This window comes from Jaculus jaculus, chromosome 3 (genome assembly GCF_020740685.1).
Source record: "Jaculus jaculus isolate mJacJac1 chromosome 3, mJacJac1.mat.Y.cur, whole genome shotgun sequence".
Classification (NCBI taxonomy): Eukaryota; Metazoa; Chordata; class Mammalia; order Rodentia; family Dipodidae; genus Jaculus; species Jaculus jaculus.
Genome location: NC_059104.1, coordinates 139962978 through 139984680, shown reverse-complemented (window position 1 = coordinate 139984680; position 21703 = coordinate 139962978). Strand labels below are relative to the sequence as shown.

The following is a 21703-nucleotide window of genomic DNA, read 5'->3' as shown; positions in this document are numbered from 1 at the left end:
GGACAGTTTTGAATATTTGGGTCCAATGTGGAGGTGTAGAGCAGAAGTGATAAAAACAAAAGTCTTTCTCCATATGTATATACATTCGAGGAGAAAACCCCAGAATGAAGAGCCTGCAAGCTTCCAGCGCCTATCAGCATCGATGCTGGAAGGATTGTTTAGTTTGGGGAGCTGTCTTTGGGGGCACGTTTAATGCGTTGAACACAGCTAAGTGACTTGCAAAATTATTAGTCATGTTTTGGAGTAATTTTAGGCAGATGGAGAAGAAATAGAAAACATTTCAAGGAGCCAGAGTTTTGCATAAGATGGTAGTAATACTTGTCACTTTCCACTTTGCAAAAGAAATCCCAAGCAAGCCCTTCTGCTAACTCCCGCTATATGTCAGCAGTCACGTTCTTCCTCCTGCTGAGAGTTGGGAGGCCATAAAACAAGGAAGCGCAACTGAACCTGGCAGGCTTCTGGTCTCTTTGCATCCTTTGTAAAGCGCAGTTCTGCTATGTGATTATTTAATACTCTTAACCTTTCATTCAGTGCACAGTCTTGTAATAAAAATGATCACAGAACTCATTTGGTTCATCTCAGGCTTCTACCCCTGTAAACATTTTTCATTCAAATTTATCTATAATGATCTAAACTTTTATTAAGGAGGAAAAAATGAATAATATGAGATTTCCCATATGTGAGAAACTTTGAAATTTAGTCTTTGTTTTCTGTAGCACAGGTATTCTTTTTTATTTTACTTTTATTTTATATATAACAGGCTATACTCTTTTATCCCCCTGCCCAAGCTCCCATTACCCTGTGGCCATCATGGTATTCCTACCCATCCTATGGCTCTTACAATCTTTCTGTCCCCTCTTCTGCAATGTTATGTTTAGTGAATATTTTCTTCTCTAATTTTTTAAGCATTATGAAGAGAAGACACTTAGTTTGTCTCTGTTTAGCAAAAATGGCAATGTGGCTCAGATTTCTGTAGTTTTACCAAATTCCACAGCACCTAGCTCAAGCTCCGGTCCATATTGACCTGTCATCTGCAATTAAATAGTCTTTATTGATGATACTACCTTAAAATTACATTGCAATTTCAAGTTCAAAAAACACTTTTCTTTCCTGTATCATCTCTTCACAAAGTAATAGAACACTTATATGCCTGAAAATCATCCTGAATTAAACAAATATACAGGGAAAGGATTGAATTAATTCACAAAAAGTAGCTAATACCTAGTGAGTGTGATATCACATTAGATACAGCCTCTTGCATAGATGAATATTGAATATACCTATGAACATATTATTTTAAAAATCTCATACCAAGGATCCCAATTTATTCTCTTGATGAGGAAAATAAACACAGATTTTCCTTAAAGTAATTAATGTGTTTGGAGACCACACTCTGTGTTTTACTGAGTCCCTTATGCACTTGGCTCTTCTAGTCATCTCTCTTGAAGACAAAATGTGCCTTTTTTGCTAAGTTGTCCCGAGGTTTTGTTTGTTTGTTTACTTGTGGGGGTGGGAGGGCACGGGGTTCTCTGGAAAGCTGGCTCCTATGTTCTCAGGGGTTATAAAAATGGGAATCATTTTTATTGGCAATCCCCGGGAATAGTGCTGAGACAAATGGAAAGCTGAAGATAAGGATCCTCCAAGGTGAGAACATACAGCTGTTGGGAATTGCCAGAGAATCTGACCAATAAAGGAAGTCACTATTTTTCCAGGCCTGAAGTGAGTTATAGGGCGAGACGGGTGTTGTATATTTATGTAAGGCAGCAGCAGGGAGTTTAAGCGGCTGGATATTGCTGAAAGAGCATCATTCACATTCAGGCTGAGACAAAAGGTGGAAATGAAGTAACATCCTGGCCAAAGAAAGCCTCACGACAGAATAATAACATTTCAGAGAGGGGCGCCGTGCGCTCGGCTGTGGATCGGCCTCAAAAATGAGGAAATGATCAAGATGCCTTGTCAGGCCTTCAGAAAACAGTTATACACACACACGCACCCACACACACACTCAGGATTAAGGTCTGGCCAAGCGTCCTTGGGAAGGAAGGTCATTTATCTTTCACAGAACTATGTACACAATTACTTGCAACCTTCATCAGTATAGTCAGCAAGATAGGTTTGTCCAAAGTGCTAGAGAAAATATATATCAATACACATAATACATTGTGTCTCCCTTTTGGTATTTATTATATGACGTGCCACCTCCCTGCATCAGAGTGGGTACTAATTGAGGAGGCTTACTGAACTAATGTGGGTTTGCTAAGTCTAGAGGTTCTGAGGAAGGGTGGGCAGAGAAGACCTTCTTATCGCCTTGTTTATTTATTGTCCTTTTGTTTAGAGGAAGTTACAAGTAGAAGAAAAGTGTCATGAAATGACACTCCTCTAATGACAAATGGTGAGGGAAAGAGAGACAATCTGTTTTTTGAAAGAAAAAAAAAAAGATCAAAAGGAGAGGAAATCAAAGAACCTTACCATTCAAAAAATATTCAGACTAGTTGGGGGGAGTCTTGAAAAGCTTTCTTCTTCAATTTAGTAAAAATGTGGAGAATGCACCCTAATAATAACTCAAGTTTTAATATTGTGAAAATTTGAAAGAATTGTTTCTGAAATTTTAGTCATTCTAACAAATAAAAAGCGAATAACTTCTCTCCCCCAATGTAAAATAAAAATCTCCTGTCACACAGGGAACTTTTGTTAACACTAAATTAGAATGGTTATTAAGATATGGATTGGCATAATAGGACTGAGATGAAAATAGTAATGTTTATTCTTGAAATTTATTTATACTGGAAGCTAATATAAGAGCTATGAAACATTTCAGGAAGATTGAAATGCTTCACAATGAAATGTGAATGTTGTGGGCAATGAAGTGGTTGTCTGAGCTTTCCTTATTAGGAATAGGTACAAGATATCCCAATGATATCAGGCTAGGAAATACATTTACAACCTTGTGTAAAATTTGCTAAAGTTTAATGAGAATTATAGAATTATCAAATTGTTTCTGTTTTTCAATGTTGTTTTTCTCTGCAGTTTTACAGCTAAATATTAAACTTTCCCTGCCATGAAAAGCCCAAACAGAACATAGCAACAAAAGAAATGATGGACAGAAATGGTTTAATTCCCTTCATTGCTCTTCTTTAAAATTGTAGCAGCATAAGGTTTCATTCATGCCTGACAAGTTTTCAGTTCCTCCCAATATTATAAGAATGTGGCAGTGAGTACTTTTCAAACAGCTGAAGGCAGGAAGACTGAGCAGGCACACAGGATCCTTCACATCCCTCTGAAGTGAGCAGTTGGCACATGGGGACAGTACTTGCTGTACTCACAGGTGAGTTTACTGGACACACAGAAGAAGGCAAGTACTTCTGTTAAGTGACCCCACCTGACAGTTTCCTATTTTTTCCTGGGGGAACATCTGATGGGCCTGTATCATGCAAATACATTGCTGGTTTCTCATCACCAGGCCATGGCCTGGCCTAGAAGCAGGATTCCAAAACTGTTAGCCAATAGGTCTGCTCATGTTTGGAAAACCTCTTTCCATGTCATGTTTGCCTGATATTAAAGGTACTAAAAGTGCACTAGTGAAGAACATATTGTCATTGATCTCTTGCTAAGGTGTGACCTAGAAATGTGTGAAGAAAAATGCTATAGCATTTTCATAGCATTTGAGCTCAATTAAGGAAAAATAACTAAAATAACTAAAAATAACTAAAATAACTAAAATAACTAAAAATAACTAAAGTCTTGAATATATATTGTTCAGTGTCCACTTGATGTGTTTAAGATGTACAGACAGATGGACAGATGTATGGGTCAGTGAACAAGTAAATAATACTTAGATAATGGCATACATAGATAGACCCTTGTCAACAGAAATTTCTTTGACAAAGAATTAATGGTATACCTGCATGAGTTCATATAAAAGGAAATATGCAGGGAAAAAAAATAAAATTTGTGTTTGGTTTCTTCCTTAAATAGTTAAGTAAGAGATCATCATTTCAGTTGCAAGCACCCACATGTTGTAATGTTCCAGAAAAAAAAAAAAAATCTTCCACTTAAACAGGATTTTAACCTTTCCACCTTAGCCTCTTATATTTCCTTTCCTTCAACTCAAAGCATTTAGGTAAATTAGGACAAGATCCCTCCATAAAAATACAAGGGGATCAGTTAAACTTTCAACTCTAATTTATTCATGAAGGAGCGAGGTCTTGCCTGGCAGACTGTGCATCATCTTGTCACAATGACTTTCTCTTTTGTTGAGAAGAGAGACAGAAAGACAGAAAAGTGGGAGCCTGGGCCTTCCTCATGATGGCTGTGAGAATAAAAAGATGCTAGCACCTTCCTTGATCAGTTATGTAAATGGGAGCAAAAGTTTTCACAAACAAGGATGAGAACTAAATTGGCATTTATATGTGTGAGCAAATTAGGAATAAATTGTATGCTTTTTCACATATTATGAATATGTAGCTTATAAAATGTGTATTTTTTGCAGAACACAAACATATGTTCCATTTACCTGAACTTGTTCATGTCTCAGTGTTGTCTAAGCACACCATCAATTCAGCACAGTGTGCAGAACTCTGTGAGACATACACACCTGAATTAAATTTCCTAATCAAGTTTTCAGCCCAGCTGTACTGTTCTTTATTTTATTTAATGTACGCTTGATATTGAGGACCATCTACCCAACAATTATTTTCCTAGGAATAAAGATTAAGGTCTCCACTGCACTCTCTATGCAACAAAACATGTGTGCATAACCTAAGCATCCTGGGACACGTGTGTGTTCCGCAGATTTATTAGTCTTTAAAAAGACTCTCATTTTCTCTTTCATACTTTCTTATACTTTTGAATGTTTGATGTTCTCTATTAAAAGTTCCTCATCTTTTAATTTTTTTCCCCTTTAAATCATTTTCTCTGTGTATTTGTTTCTTTTCCTCCACTTTCGATCGGATTTCACATTTGGAGGCTTGGAGGAAAAAAGAGGAAGGAGTCTGGTCATGTGAGAGACTTTATTTGAGTTGATGAATAGGTTGCTTGGTTTTGTCCTTCCCACACTAGCATTCAAAAATTATCATCTTTTATACATGTGAAAAAGGGAGGTGGTGGGATCTGGCATTAGTTCTTTTAGTCGTCAGGAAATTACAAAATGTACAGTTGCGAAGTAAGCAATTTTGCAGTCTGCCTGCACATCCATCTTTTTAATGAGCCTTGTTTATAACACGACGCCATGTTTCTAGTCACCTACCCTGTTTACGTCTTTGGCCCCTTTAATTAAGAGAAGAACCAGTTAAAAGAAAGTAAGAAGAAATATTAATATGATCTGATTAATTCAGCTAGCAGGAGGTTATGGGGTAGCAAGGTTATTATAACCTATAAAGGCAATGTGAGTAAAGCTGTATCCATTTGTAATTTTATTAGGCAGAGCAAATTAGTGAGACTGCATAGCAGTGACAAAAGACCCAGATCCTTTTCTCCCTTACCCCCTACTGCAAGGGCCAGGTGCCCAAAGTTAGGCTCCATATTAGGCAAATGAGATCTGATAAATCTCAGCTGCACATATAATGAGAAGCTCTGGAGCTGGTGCAGTGCTAATTTGGAAAGATTAGCTGGGATGTTTGTGTAGGGCTAGTTAAAGTCCAAAGAAATGCAAGTGAAGCACAAGCCAGAGGAAACAACACCTACGAAGGGTTAAAGACAGTCAGCCAACTCTCTCCTGGGACAGGTAAGGCAAGACTCACTGATAATGGGTAACCCAACAGAAACATACGATCAAGGGTAGTTTGAGGGTCAACATAAAAATAGAATTAAAACATAAAATAGTCTTTTAAAGGAGATATTGGTGTAAATGCTAAAAGAAAGGAAGCCCCCTGTGTATGTATTTTTCTCTTCCTACCCAGGACCCTCTGATAGTAGAGACCCACTTGTGTTGGCTATCATGGCACCAGTGCAAATTGAAGGGTTTATTTCTGATAGAGGTATAGTGAGCAATAACTAGGATAATTCAAATAAAGGAAAGCAGGCCTGGGGATACCTCTTAATATAGGATCTTAATGTCTTCTAAGAGGGCAGTGATCATAGTGTAGTCTGGGGTCTTTGAAAGAAGCTCCATTCTTTTAGATCCCTGTGTACACACACATTCTTAATCCTCTAATGGACAAAGTATCAATTCCCATGTCTTGTTTCTTCTGAACCAGCCATCTAAATTCTAATTTCAAAGTTTCTACTTTGTCCTGGTTCTTCAGCTCCTGCCCATTGGTGCCCATCCTTACCTTGTTTCAGCTGGCATCCATCCCATTTCACTCTGGCTCGGTACAGCTTTTTATCCTGTTAGTAACAAGCACTTTTCTATTCTAAGACTTGAATATTGTGATGGTTCTTCATATGAATATAGAGACAAATCTATAATGGTTCATCTGAGCTGTTAGCCTACTCCAAATTATAAAATTAGTCTTTTATCCTCAACAGTACATGTCATTTAATATTCTGTTTCAAATAAGAAAAACCCTGCATTGGATAGTTGTCTCAGATGATTTCAAAAGCCCAATGGTAAAATGAAGGACATTCATTTTTTAACAGATATTCCAGTGACCAAAATTATTTAAATGTTTTAAATTATATTGAAATGAGAATAAAATTATTTTAAAATAATGTTAAAATAGGAAAACTTCCTCATTAACTAGAGAAATAGATATGTTCTTTTATGATTGGAATACAGGTATATCTTCCCTATTATTTAAGCTAGGAGGAGTAGGATCTCATGCCCTTAGCAAAGAGAACTAAAAAAATTTGCTGGAACCTTATAGCATGTGAACACATATAAAATTTTATCTGTTAAAAATCAGAAACAGGACGTTTGTAGACACAGAGCCTCCTGGTGTTGATATCTAGAAATCCCCGGCCTCTAGGACTATGAACAATACATTCCTGTTATCTGTAAATTCCTCATTTTAAAATGTGTGTGTGTGTGTGTGTGTGTGTATGTGTGTGTGTGTAAAATGTGAACACCCCTTACACATGTTTGTGGAGGGAAGAAAAAGACATATTTTCCTATGTTACTCTTCTGCCTTATTTCTTTGAGACAGAGTCTCACACTTAATCTGGAGCTCTCAATTTTAAAATCAGACTCACTGACCATGATTCCTAGTGATCCTCTTGCTACTTCCCTCTGCCCTAGATTATAGATGTATGCAGTCATGCCCAGCTTTTTATGTGGTGACTAGAGATAAAACTCAATTTCTTATGCTTATTTAGCAACTACTGTTACCTATTGAGTCATCTCCCTAGTCCCCATCTATGATTCTTTTTTACAGAGGTACCAAGAAAGTAATATAACTTCTCCAAAAAGTGATTAGGATTAAATTTGTTTTAGATAAAATCACTCTCCCAAATAGCAATTGTAACATAATATAGAAAGCCTAAACAGAAGAAAATCAGTCAATCAATAAATCATGCAATTCCCACTTCTTTTTCCAAATGTATTTCTGAGGTTTAAAGAAACGGAAAAAAATATTGCACATTTGTATACCTAATAACATTTCATTCAGTGATGGATCACATACGTGGCCAACTGAGATCCCATCATCTGGGTCATATACTGACCTTGTATCCCACTCAGTGGTATTTACACAATGAGCATTTTCATACCAACTCATTTCTCACAACATATTCCCAATCAATAGGCAATGCATGGCTATATCTAAACAGACACACAGCTTATGGTGAACACATTGAAATGCCTCCAATACTCATTGGGGAATTTTGCTCCTGAGTTATACTTTTTCTTATATAGACAGAAAATTGCTTTGGTCACTCTGTCTACTTTTTCAGTGGAAAATATTCATGGAAATTTTAATATTTATGTAAAATTTAAGCAGCTCTTGGCCCTTCCCATCAGCTCTTTGCTTTCACTGAACAGATAAGAAATGGTTAAAAAACTCCTTTATAGAGTAGAGGTAGAGCCTAACTCCAGAGCTAATACCACTGGAATAGCAATGCAAGACATATTTGTGGAACTAAATTTGTCTTCAAATGCACAATTTACACAGCTTGGAAAGGTGACAGTGGTTTTCCACCAGTCTTTCATCATTATATCCAGAGTCCTCAGAAGAGAACACTGTTAGTACATTCGTTTAGTTTATTGTGATTGTAATTTGGAGCAAAACCTTAGGTGAGAATCCCAGCTGTCCACTACAGTTCATGCCTTCGAGAAACTCACTTAATGGCTCTTTGTCTTAGTTCCTTTACTTGGGCAAGGGAGAAGACTAATGATAGTGCTTCACTGTGGATTTATGTTGAGAAGTAAATTTCTAAATACATGCAAATCACTTAGGAAAGCATGTGGCATAAGGAAATACCTAACAATAGTTCTAATGATTAGTTTTTCTTTTCCTTTAGGTAGTAGTTGGGACAGCAGTACCTGTCTCACATTTAACTATGAACTCTTTGAAGATAAAAAAAAAAAAAAAAATGGTATCATTCACCTTCATGGCACCTTTATTCCTAGAAAAAAAAAGCTCTGCCTAAAAGAAAGGTAGGTAACATGTTTACATGTAATTAGAGAGAGCTGGCAGTATGTGAGATCATCCTGACTAGACTGTTCCTTTGGCTTTCAACATAATGCTTTGGCTTTGCCTCTTAATCTTGCTTTCATTTTGCACAGTGGCAATAAACCATCAGATAAGTACATACAACACCACATGGAGTTCTGAATGCTAAGTGCCACATATTACAATAACGATAAAATGTTTCCTCTATGTTTATATCTGTTAGCTACACCAGGGGTCCATGAACATATGCGACCTTATTTTTCCTTACTCTAGCAAAATGGAATTGTTGATGTTAATACATTGGAAGAAGCAGGGATTGTGGAAAATTAGCTCTGCCACCTTCTAAGCTAGTTTTTGTAATGCTGAATAGTGATGGCACCCAGTTCATGGGATGGTGGTGAATCTTGGAGAGATAGCATATGTAAAGAACCCCCCCGGCACTCAGTAAACAATAGCTATTGTTATGATCATTATTTGTTGAAAGCTTCACCCAGGGGCCTCTGACAAGCAGGTAACCATCAGTTGGTATACTACTCAGCTGTCATTCTCTGTGAAAAACAAACAAACAAACAAACAAACCTTTAACTAAATCAATCTAATGAAAAATAAAGTTTACATAGCTCATGGTTTTGGAAGAATCAGTCTATAGTAGCTTGGCCCAGGTGCTCTGGGCCTGTGAAGTACAGAACATCAAAGTGGAAATCTTACTTACTTCATGGTAACCAGGAAACAAAGAGATGAGCAATGTCTGCTCTGTGCACTGTGCAGGAATGGGTAGCAGGGTCTCATACCTTTTCTAATGGACTGTTAGTTTGGGTCCTTTCAGAGGAGCTTGTCCAGGGACTCTCTTGAAAATTTTAGAAAACCCATGACTCTGTCTTTGAAAAATGATTTTTAATGAATACTCTAAAATATATAGCCATTAAAATATTAAAATATAAGCTGTTTTATCTTAATATGCCATTTATTTAAGAAGAAGAGAAAGAGAGAGGAAGAGGATGGGCATGCCAGGGCCTCTAACCACTGCAAACAAATTCTAGATGCATGTGCCACCCTGAACTTCTGCTTTAAGTGGGTACTGGGGAATTGAACCTGGGTCCTTAGTCTTTACAGGCAAGTTCCTGAACTCCTAAGCCATCCCCCAAGTTCCAATATGCCTTTCTTTCTTGACTTATTAAAGAATAATACCTTATTTTAAATCTATAATTGTCATGATGCCAATGATACATGAAAAAAATATGGTATTTGGAAATATGAGTGACCAGTAGTAAGAACAGGTGCCACTATTACCTTGTACTGTCCATACTCGTAATGAAAGCAGATAGAAATTTTCAGTTAAAAATTAGTAAAAGTAAAATGACTTGTTTCATCTAATTTCATGGTTTCTTTACTCTGAAATTCCAGAGGGGGGAAGAAAAAGATCCTCTTACAGACAGCAAGAAACCTCAGCCCCATACTTCTAAATGTCTTTGCACATTTTCATTTCCCTTCCAGAGTTGCTGTTTACCACATCTATGTTGTATAGTTAGCAAAGCCCTAAAAGTCCAGCCCTTAAATTTTTGTTCATTCTTAAAATATTTTTCCTACCTAGAGTCAGGCTGTGATCATAGTTATTGAGATGCCAAGCAATAGGAAAAATCAATTAAGGAATCCACAGACAAGCCATGGACCTAATGGGATGCTTCACATCGACATAGAGAATTTACATGCTATTTGTTCCCTATCAAAGGCATATATCCAAAAACATATTGTTAATACTTGTTCATTGCTTGCACTAATTGACAATGGACACAGAATGGAGACTGCTAAACTTGACCTTTCATAAGCCAACATACTTGTGGCTCTTGATTGCTTGTTTATACATGCAGTACTAAAAAGATTAATTGATTGTTCAATAAATTATCGCTTTACAGATCTGGTTAGTCTCTTAAACAAAGCACCAATAACCTTGTTAACATGTAGATATAAATGGATTGTTTTCAATAGGATCTCTACTAGCCTCTCTAGCCTCTCCATAGGTGTGGCAATTAGATTATTGATTTTAGGTAAATGTCTAGTTAATTATGCAGTAGGCTTTATTTCTTCTGTTAATTAAGATACTGCTCTTTTAAGTCAATAAACAATAGCCTCAAGAGAAATGAGAAGATTCCCATTAGAAGCATTTAAGGGCTCTGTCAAAAAGGGCAGATTGTGAGACTCAAATGAAAAAGAAAATAAGGAGTGAATTTTATATCCAGTTATACCCTTGGGCATGTCTAGGATCTGGAAAGAGTTCTAAGTAGACATATTTTCCTGGACAGAAACCATTCCCCTCTCTTTTTATAAACGTGTCTAAGATGATGCTGAGAAGATAGCTCAGTGGTTAAATTGCTTGCTCCACTTGAACAAGCTTCTGAGTTAAATTCCCACAATGCATGAGAAAAAGATGGTAGTGGTGGCACATACTTGCAATCCTAGTGCTAGGGAGGAAGAGACAGAGACAGGAGGATTCCTGAGGCTCCCTAACCAGCCAATATGGGCTTCTTGGTGAATTCCAGGATAATGTGAAATCCTGCTCCAGAAAGGTGGATAGTACCCGAGGAAGTGCCCTCAAGGTTGTCCACTGGCTTTCCCATGTATATGTACAAAAGTACATATACACCTGCATACTTACGTGTACCTACACACACACATGAGTTAATATACATACATACATGCATACACACATACTCACACATATAGGAGAGAGAGAGAGAGAGAGATCTGCCTATGAAAAACAGCCCAGTGTCCTAGTCTCATTTGGTTTCACAATGACAAAGTTTAACCAGTATTCAACAATGTATGCCACTAAGTGTTTCTCAAGAACATGATGGTCATGAGGAAATAGGGACAATTTGCAGAGCCTTCCTAGGAACAGAGCTTCAGCATTATTCAGGTTGCATTTACTATAAACCTCACATCAGGCCTCCTTGCCTGTGATGCAATTTGGATCCATAAAGATTGACTTTTTGTTAATTTCTATTTTAGATTTTATTTTGAGGCAAGCCCAACAGACTGGCCTCTTTTTTTCTTTTTCTTGTTATGTGAGCGAGCAAGAATGAGAGTGAGAATTGGTGCACCAGGACCTCCAGGCATTGCAATCAAATTCATATGTGTACATGCCCCTTGAACGCATGTGCAACTTTGTGTACTTGCATCATTTTGTGTGCCTGGCGTATGTGGTACTTGGAGAGTCAAACATGAGTCCTTAGGCTTGGCAGGCCAGCAAGTTAATGGCTAAGCCATTTTTCTAGCCCCTTTTGGAAGTTTTTTTTTTTTATGTTTTCATTTCCCTCCTTCTTTCTCTCCTTCTCTTCATTTCCCTCCTGTGGTGGTTTGATTTGGTTGTCCCCAATAAACTTATATGTTCTGAATGCTTAGGTTCCCAGCTGGTGGCAATTTGTGACTTGGAGCTCCCTAAAGGCTATGTATTATTGGGGGTAGGCTTATGGTTAGTATAGCTAGCTTCCCCTTGGCAGAGTTTGGCACACTCTCCTGTTGCTTAATGTTGGCCAGGAGATGATGCCCACCTTCTGTTCATGCCACAGTTTTCCCTGCCATCATGGAGCTTCCCCTCCAGTCTGTTCTTGGTCAGGTGTTTTCTGCCAGCAATGCTGAGCTGACTTCAATACCTCTGAACCTTCATTTGGGTGGGGGGGAGGATGAGTATAGGAAGGGAGTTGTGAGTTGCAATGCCTAGAATCCCATCTTAACTTGGCTGTGCCATGCTCTGGTTTCATATTCGGATGAGGTTTATGACCCCTTGATTTATGTCAGATTTTGCCTTTTCTATTTTGACTTCATTGTCCAAGTCTCACATATGTCTTGTTTTGGAAAACTGATGGCAGTTTTATATACAGTAGATGCACCATATTAACTGAACTAAGTGAATGGAGAGTTTGGAGCCAAATTGCATATTTGGAAGAAGTTCTAGGAAAATTCTATGCAGGGAAGCTCCAAAACAATCTTAAAGTAATTCTTCTCTTCTCTTTGGTAGTTATTTACTTAAGAGTTTCCCATAGAAGAATTAATGGCAGTGACAATCACTAGTATTTATTGTCCACTTAATGTATTTCAGACATCACTATAAGACAAATGTTGTGCTTGATATCATTAAACCCTCAGAAACACTTCTCAATAGTAATAGATCTATTTAAGGACGGAATATCTGAGGCAAAAAAAAAAAAAAAAAACATGATACAGTAACTAAATGATAGAACCAAATATTTGAACACGTGAGTCTTGAAGAACTTGTTCCTCTGGCAATTGTCCTTTTTTCTAACAACCAGGCTAAAGAAATGACTCACTGCAGACAAGATACGTGAGACAAAGTGTCTAAAATGTATCCAACTTGGTCTACTTGGCAGGAAATCTGTTTGATAAAAATGACTACTAAAATTTAATATGAATATGTTATTTCTTAGTTCTAAAGTGAACATAGTAATTGTCTGCTCAGCTGTTCAAAAAGGGGCTATAATTCTTTGAAGCAGATGGGAGTTGGCCACAGGTATACTAAGTCTAGTAGGAAAATCCCTAGACACACAAGTGACACAAGCATTAAGGATTCTCTTCTCCTAAACATAATGCCTGTTCACAGGATAGTAGTGGCCTCAGAACAAGAACATCTACTTCTATTTAAATATTCCCCAACTAGTTTACAATATAGTTGGACTTAGTCCTACTGACCACAGAATGACTTTTGCTATTTGCTCAGAACCAGAATATTTCCTTTTATGGCAAGAGCTACAATTATCTGAGGAATCCCACACTGTATTTATTTAAAATATTCCCCAAAGAAGAAACCTGGTAAAAGTTGATGCTGGTGTTTGCATGAAGCCTGCTGAACATAATTTTCTGAAGCTGTTTTCAATCATGCAAATTATTTTTTCCTTTGCAATATGCTAATGCAATCTGATTTATTTCAGTTGTAAAAGTTAATTACAATGTGTTTGTGAGTCCCTAAAGATGATGTATTAAATGTTTATAACCAGGATTATTAAAATGTCCTGTCTCGATTACAGAGCTTCTCTTTCAAACACTAGAACTAATTGTAGCCTTAAATCACAACAACCTCACTGTTAAAATTAACACAAGGGCAACATTGCATAATTTTAATTAATTTTAATTTGTCCAAAGAAAATTAATTTTTGTTTTCTAGAAGGACAGCTAAACTCTCTTGTAGCCTGTTTCCGCTGAACATGGAGTTCATAAACTTCTCTTCTTCCTGGAATTTTCATACCTCTGAAGTATGTGCCATGGGATTAGTTCCTTGTTTATATTTTGATTCGAATTTGCATATCTTGTCACTCTTTCCATTTCAGTAAGGAAATATAATCTGAGACAAATGTGTATATATGGGTCTGTGGTCAGGGAGACAAATGTTTCACTTTATGTTGTATAATCGTAATCAGGCTTTTGAAGATAAAGTTGTTCAGAAACAGAGAGGTATGTACCAAACTTCTCTCTTTAGCACTGATGAGAAGCTGCCAACAACTCTTTCAAAGTTTGCAAAACAATTTTGCATGGAATACATACTTAGAAATCATTAAAATCCTTCTTTTTTCCCCCTTGTACCTCATGAGGTATGTCATTATTTTGTACAAGCTATTAATACTAAATCTTCCATTGTTATGTTAGGTGCATTGGAATGGAAGATTAGGGGGCTTTATTCATAAACTGGAAATCTCCCCAAGTGGAAATTTACCTTTAGTCTTTGTTTCTCTGAATATCATGTCTATATCTGTATTCAAATAAAGATTGCAGGCTAGGGAGATAGATCAGTGGATAAAGCATTTGTCATTGAGTTAGGAGTGCCAGAACCCAGATAAAGACACATGTGGCAGTATACAGCTATCATCCTACCATGCCTACAGTGACAAGGGAGGTGGAGACTTAAGAGGTGCTCGGATGTTCCCAGGCCAGATAGCATAATGAGGGCAGTGGTGACCAACAAGACACTTTGTTTTAAACAAGTTGGAAAGTGAGTTTAATCCCCTGAGGTTGTTCTCTGACCTCTCTTGGAGCATTGCGGCATGTGCATGTTTACTGTCATACACACATGCACAAATACACATCAAAAATACAAGTGAAAAATAAAAATATGAACATTGCTTTAAGGTTGAGAATAACTCTTATAAAAAAAAAAAAACTTTGACAATGCATCTCTGAAATTCAATCTGGTCCCTACAGATCAAGGGATGGGGATATATATAACCCATGTTGAATCTTCTTGATCAGAAATTTTAATTGTTATAAACAACTGGGTATGTTATTTCAATTTACATGTAGATTCTTAGGGATGTGATGGGTTTACATGTTGGCTCACTACCTAATTTTTGAGACTGAATCTTTCAAACTCAGCCTTACCCAGAAATCACAATATAGATTAGGTTGCCATCAAATTTGTATCAATCCTGCCTCAGCTTCCTAAATTCTGGGATTAAAGGAATGAGTCACAATATTTAGGCTTAATTTTCATCAATTCTCTTTTTTTCCTTTCCCATTTTACAGCATTAAGAATTGGAACAAGTGGGCTGGAGAGATGGCTTAGCGGTTAAGCGCTTGTCTGTGAAGCCTAAGGACCCCGGTTCGAGGCTCAACTCTCCAGGACCCACGTTAGCCAGATGCATGAGGGGGCGCATGCATCTGCAGTTTGTCTGAAGTGGCTGGAGGCCCTGGCGCACCCATTCTCTCTCTCTCTCTCTCTCTCTCTCTCTCTCTCTACCTGCCTCTTTCTCTGTCTGTCACTCTCAAATAAATAAATAAAAATAATAAAAAAAATTTAAAAGAATTGGAACAAGTTCCTTGAATAAGCTAAGCAAGAGTTCTACCACTGAGCTGCACATACGATCCTTTAAATTTTTTAGGCAGGGACTCAACATTAACATAGGATGACTTCTATTTTGTGATTTCACCTGTCTCTGTCTCCCAAGTAATGGAATTACAGGTGTACATCCAAGGTCGATGTTTGCTGCTCAGCTTATATATGCATATATGTTGTTTTTGTACATGTGATAATGAAAAGTTGTAGAAACAATCTTATTTTATGGTCATGTAAAAATAATCAGTCATCATCAAAATGAGCCATGCATTTACTATAAAAATGTTATTATATAACATATACATAAAGTTTAAGCAAACAAATATAAAGACATAGGTTTATAATCCCAGCACTGTACAGGTTGAAGCATGAAGCTCACAGGGAGTTTGAAGCCAGCCTCAGCTACATAATGAGTTAAGGGTGCTGTGGGTCACATAAACAGACCATGTTTCAAGAAACATCTCTGTCTAAATCCACATACAATCTTTGTAAATGAAGGAGGAAGCTGTGAGTAATTTCATGAGAATTTAGGCATAAACTGGAATCTACTGGAAATACTGGAAGATTCACTAGTCATGTGTTCTTTCTATCATAATTCCTCTTTTTTCTTGGTTTGTTTGTTTTGGTTTTCCAAGGTAGGGTCTCACTCACTAGCTCAGGCTGACCTGCAATTCACTATATAGTCTCAGGGTGGCTTTGAACTCATCATGATCCTCCTACCTCTGCCTCCTGAGTGCTGGGATTAAAGGCGTGCGCCACCACACCTGTCATAATTCCTTCTCTCTATCTTCCTTCTCTATAGACCCACATCTAGCATCCACATCAAAACTGGCAAACCCTAGATATGGCTGATTGGATCAGATTGAAACATCTGATTAAATTAGATCCATAAAGTTTACCATAAGGCTTTTATTTCAGCATAAGGAAAAGTAAATGAGACTCTGGATGTGGCTAGATCTTTAGCAGGCAAAATTCAAGGTTGGAAGGAGACCTATTTTAGCCCATGTTATAAACATATTTGCCAGTAATGAAGAAGTACATATAAGTAAAGAATAATAGAATAATACATAAGACACCCTTTGATTAATTTTCTTAAGGAAAATGATCTGTAGTTAAAAAAAATAACTTGTTTATGTACAAGTAAATATTTGATGTCGAAGTTAAACTTCATTCATAAAATCATGAGATCTTGAAAGTTATTTTAAATATTCTTTTAAGGACAAAAGATATGGATTAGTGGTTAAAGCACTTGCCTGTGAAGTCTAAGGACCCAGGTTTGTTTCCCCAGTACCCATGTAAGCCAGATGTGCAAAGTGGCATATGTGTCTCAAGTTAGTTTACAGTGGCTAGAGGCCCTGGCATGCCCATTATCTTTCTGTCCTTCTTTCTGTGTATGTGTCTCTCTCTTCCAAATCAATAAATAAAATACTAATTAAAATTATTTTAAAGAATTTAAAGAGAAAGACATAGGGTGTCTTAATGCATTGCCATTTCACCTTATTTCTAGATGCAGAGCCTCTCACTAAACCTGGATCTACCCCTGTTTTTTTGGTGAGACTGGCTGGCTGGGAAGCCCAAGAGCTCTTCCTGTCTCCACCCTACTCAGAACTAGTATGGATAGCCACGCCTGGACTTTTATGTAGATTCCAGTTACAAACCGAGATGTTCATGCTTCTGCAACAAGTACTCTTAGCAACTAAGTCATCTCCCCCACACACCCAAATTCTTCTCTTATTAAAACTAATTTAAGGGCTAGTATCTTATTGGAAATTTACAAATAATCAGTTAAAAATTCACACTTCAATGGCTTTAAAAGAAACTAAAAGAAAATGTATAATTCGAAAAAAAAAAAAAAGGAAAACTAGACTTCAGCTGGGCTTGTTGACCCAGGCCTACAATGGCAGCACTGGGGAGGCTGAGTTAGAATATCATGAACCGTGACTCTGAGGACACTTGGCCTATTGAGTGAGTTCCAGTTCAGCCTGGACTAGAGTGAGAACCTGCCCACAAACAAAAGAAAACAAAGAATTAATTTGTTTTAAATTTTCTTAACTTACTAATTGTTAAATTCCATTTTTATTTTGAGTTAAACATGCACCGTAACAGACAGGAAGTACAACTTTGAAGTTTGTTTTAGGAAATTATTCTTCATAAGTAAATACTGAAAGACAAATTTTTAGCCATTTTGTAATCACACACTTGTAAAATTTATTGGTAAGTGTGTAAAGGAGCAGTAGATAATTATGCCAGTGGTTCTGAGTAGCTATTTGTATAACTGATTGACATGCCTAGGAGCATTTTAGGGGAAAGATATTATTTTGCCATCTAAATATTTTATACCTCTAAACACTTAATATAATTCTAGCCAGTTCTGTGTGCCCATGTAGTGGGTCCTAGAATCAGTCCTTCATGGACATCAAGGAGGATTGAACATGGTAGATATTCCATATATTTTTGAAAAGAAATGTCAATTTGGTACATGCTAGAAATAAAATAGTATTAATTAGTTTAACATTTTAAAGTTTATTCATTTTTATTTACTTATTTATTTATTTGAGAGCAACAGACACAGAGAGAAAGACAGATAGAGGGAGAGAGAGAGAATGGGCGCGCCAGGGCTTCCAGTCTCTGCAAACGAACTCCAGACGCGTGCGCCCCCTTTGCATCTGGCTAACGTGGAACCTGGGGAACCGAGCCTCGAACCGGGGTCCTTAGGATTCACAGGCAAGCGCTTAACCACTAAGCCATCTCTCCAGCCCCATTTTAAAGTTTAAACAAATAACAGAAAGTCTTTTATCTTTAAAAGATTTTCAGTTATTTCACTAGAAGCAGCTATGACTATCCCAAGGAAGGTTCATACAAGACTTTTATATGCAAGGAAATCTACAAAGTGGGAAGTGGCATGAGTGAGTCATCCAATATGCTCAGGTATAATAAAGCTTAAGATAAAGCTCCAATAATCCACATTTTATTGTATAGATTTTACCATTTATTCTGAGACTTATGATGTAGAGAAGAAGCACAAATGAAAAAAAAATGTTTTGGAAGTTTTTTTTTTTTGTTGTTTTGTTTTTTATTCAGAAGCACTGGTTACATTTCAAAACCATCTTTGTTTCTCTTAAAGCTACACGTCACAGTCTGCATGTGATCCTATTGGAGGGATTGTGTTGTCAAGTGTTTGGAAGAATTTACTCCCTAACTTTATAGATGGCACTGGCAGGCATATGTGTGCCAAAGGCTTAATGGTTGCCATTTATTAGGGAGCTGCCTGAGCCCACTATTGATGGAGTCTTTCTTGCTCCTGCTAGTGAAAGGACACAGGCAAGAAGAATGAGCATAAAGCTTGATGCAGACACCCATGGATTGGAGAGATAAATCTCACTTTGGCTAAATATGCCAATGACGAGACTGCATTCTTCAAATTCTGTCAGTTTATCGACTTCAATTCCAAGGCTTGAGGTAGACTACTGTTCAGACAGGATGCTTTTAACCCTGAGACCATAGGATCTCTCGTCTCCCAGAAAAAATCTTCTGGGACATGAAAGTAGTGTTTTTTTTTAAAGGATAAATAACCTTTAATTAGATAATATCAATAGTTTCCCAACAGTTTCTATATTTGCTAAACTTAGAGTTTAAAATGTGGAATATTAAAAGCCAGATAGAGAGACTGGGGTGATAGCTCTGTAAATAAAGGGCTTGTTGTATAAGCATGAGGACATGAGTTCAGTTCTCTAGGTCCCACATAAAGCCAAGTGTAGTTGCACTCATCTGTGCCTCCAGTGCTTCTGTGGCTTGATAAGTAGGAGAATTTCCAGAAGCTCATGGACCAGCTAACTTGAAGATCAACAAGAGACCCCGCCTCCCACAAGGAGTAAGGTAAGCATCCACCTCTGAGATTGTTTAATCTCCTCATGCACTCTGTGGTACATGTTTTTTCCTGCCCTCACTTGCACCATAAGTGAACATACACACACACACACACACACACACACACACACACAGAGAGAGAGAGAGAGAGAGAGAGAGAGAGAGAGAGAGAGAGAGAGAGAGATTTTTAAAACAAATACCAGACATGGTAACTCATGCATTGGGTATAATCTCAGCACACTTGGGGCTCTGAAACCGAAGGACTGCCAAATATTCAAGAACATATGAGGCTATGTAGTGAGATTCAGGCCAGCCTGGGCTAAAGAATGAAACTCTATCTAAAAAATTAAAAAGGAATATTAACAAACTGTTGTATCTTTGCTTCTGGTGAGTGGAAACCATACTATAAATCTCTCATTCTGCTTTCAGAATTTTTTACTAGCATACAGATACAGAGATACAGGTGGCAATCCCCATTTTTCTTCTAGTCCTCTAAGTATATTATAGATAGTCTAAAGTAAATTTCAACATAGCTATTCCATTCTTATATACCAGAAACCAGCAATTGTTTTTTTAAATGAATTAAAAAACAAAGAATAAAATGCTATGTATAAGAATAGCAAACTATGTATATAGTTGACACAGGAAAAATGTAATATCTCCAATGAAATGAATAAAACTAAGTAATATTTGATATCTTTCATGTTAAGTGATGTTAACACATTACTTCTTCCCAACTGAGTCTGCAATTCAATGGAATTTCAAGCAAAAATCATAGTAAGTTTTTTCCCTTGTGTTCTTTTTGCCAGATAGTAAGAAAACTTATTCTCAGAGGACTCAGAAAACAAAATAGAATATTGGAACAAATGACAGAGTTGATGAACTGACACTAGTTATCTTTATGAACTACTTTTAAAAACCTATAGTAATGAGAGTCAGAAATCAATCTATAAGAGTAATTTTAATCTACCTTTGGTAAAGAAATCAACACAATTCAAAGAAGAAAAATATGAATTTCCACAAATGATACTGAAACAAGAAAAATACAAATGTAAAAGGATAAACCAAAAGAAGACATGAATTTGGATACAAACATTACATCTTCATAAAAGTAGATCAAAATATCAAATGAGAAGATATAAAATTCCTAGAAAACAATGTAAGGCATAACATAATGCTTTCTATAATTGGTAACAAATGAACTTGGAGACCCAAGACTCATCAGAAAGGGAATCCATATGCCTATCATGAGATAGGTCATCTCTCTCACATCTGCCAGGACCCAGGAAACATTGCAGAGGAAATGGCAGATTAAATATGAGTGCTACTCTCACTGCTAACCTCAGAACCTCCTCCAGGAAGCTGGTGGTAGACGCTGAGGAGATATAAAACTAATCAAAGCAGAATATCAGAAGCTGCTGAGACCTCAACATCAGAGATTTATATGCCACAAGGGTCAGGGAATATCACAGAAGAGGTGCAGAAAAAATGTAAGGGCCACAGAGCATAAAGGTGTACCCCTCACAAAGACTGTTTGTATTCATGACCCCATAGTGAATACAGATAACCCGATTGAGGAGGGTCCTCAGGGGTTGGAGACAGGGGAGAGGGAGTATAAGAATATAAACTGATGAGAATATGACCAATTTTAGAATGTGTGGGTATTCTGTGTATTTTCTAAACAATTTTTCTCTATACCCCAAATGCTCCAAAAAAAAAGTCTGCTAATTTTAAAATCTACATATATTTTCATTTCATTTCGATTTTGAGTTTTTCTTTTCTTTTTTACTGCAAACATAGAGAATTTTCTTAATCTGGTCAGAGAGCCTTGCTGACTTGGTGTTGTCACGACGTAAGCTCCAAATCAGACTATCCAGTTGGAAGCACCTTTGGAACATTATTGTGGAATTTTCATTTTCATTTTTAATTTAGTATATATTACTTAAAATAAAACCTGTGTGTCAAGGAAGTCATGAACAAGAGCCAATATATAGTCAACTGTATTACTCCTTTCCTTATATTTTTATATTTTACAAATTAAGGAAGCTAAAAGATAAAGGTGTTTGCAGTCAGGTTCACATTGCTGGTAGAAATCACCCAACCAAGAGCAGCTTGTGAGGAGAAAGAGGTTTATTTTGGTTTATAGGCTCGAGAGGAAGCTCCACGATGGCCGGGGAAAATTATGGCATGAGCAGAGGGTAGACATCATGCCCTGGCTAACATAAGGTGGACAATAGCAACAGGGGGCGTGTGTCAAACACTGGGAAGGAGAAACTGGCTATAACACCCCTAAGCCTACTCCCAACAATGCACTGCCTCCAGGATGCTTTAATTTCCAATTGTCATCAGCTGGGGAACCTAACATCCAGAATATCTAAGTTTATGGGTGACACCTGAATCAAATCAACATAAGGCGCAACAGAAACTATACTAATTATGACAGATAAATTTG

The 21703-nt window shown here is 37.1% G+C and overlaps 1 long non-coding RNA gene across 1 annotated transcript; it reads left to right on the top strand.

The window, feature by feature from the left end:
* Nucleotides 1–3238: 3238 nt before the first annotated feature.
* LOC123459280 lies at nt 3239–15100 on the top strand. The gene is made up of 3 exons (XR_006636188.1): nt 3239–3325; nt 8395–8530; nt 15075–15100. It is a non-coding gene; the product is annotated as an uncharacterized LOC123459280 (long non-coding RNA).
* The last annotated feature ends 6603 nt before the right edge of the window (nt 15101–21703 follow it).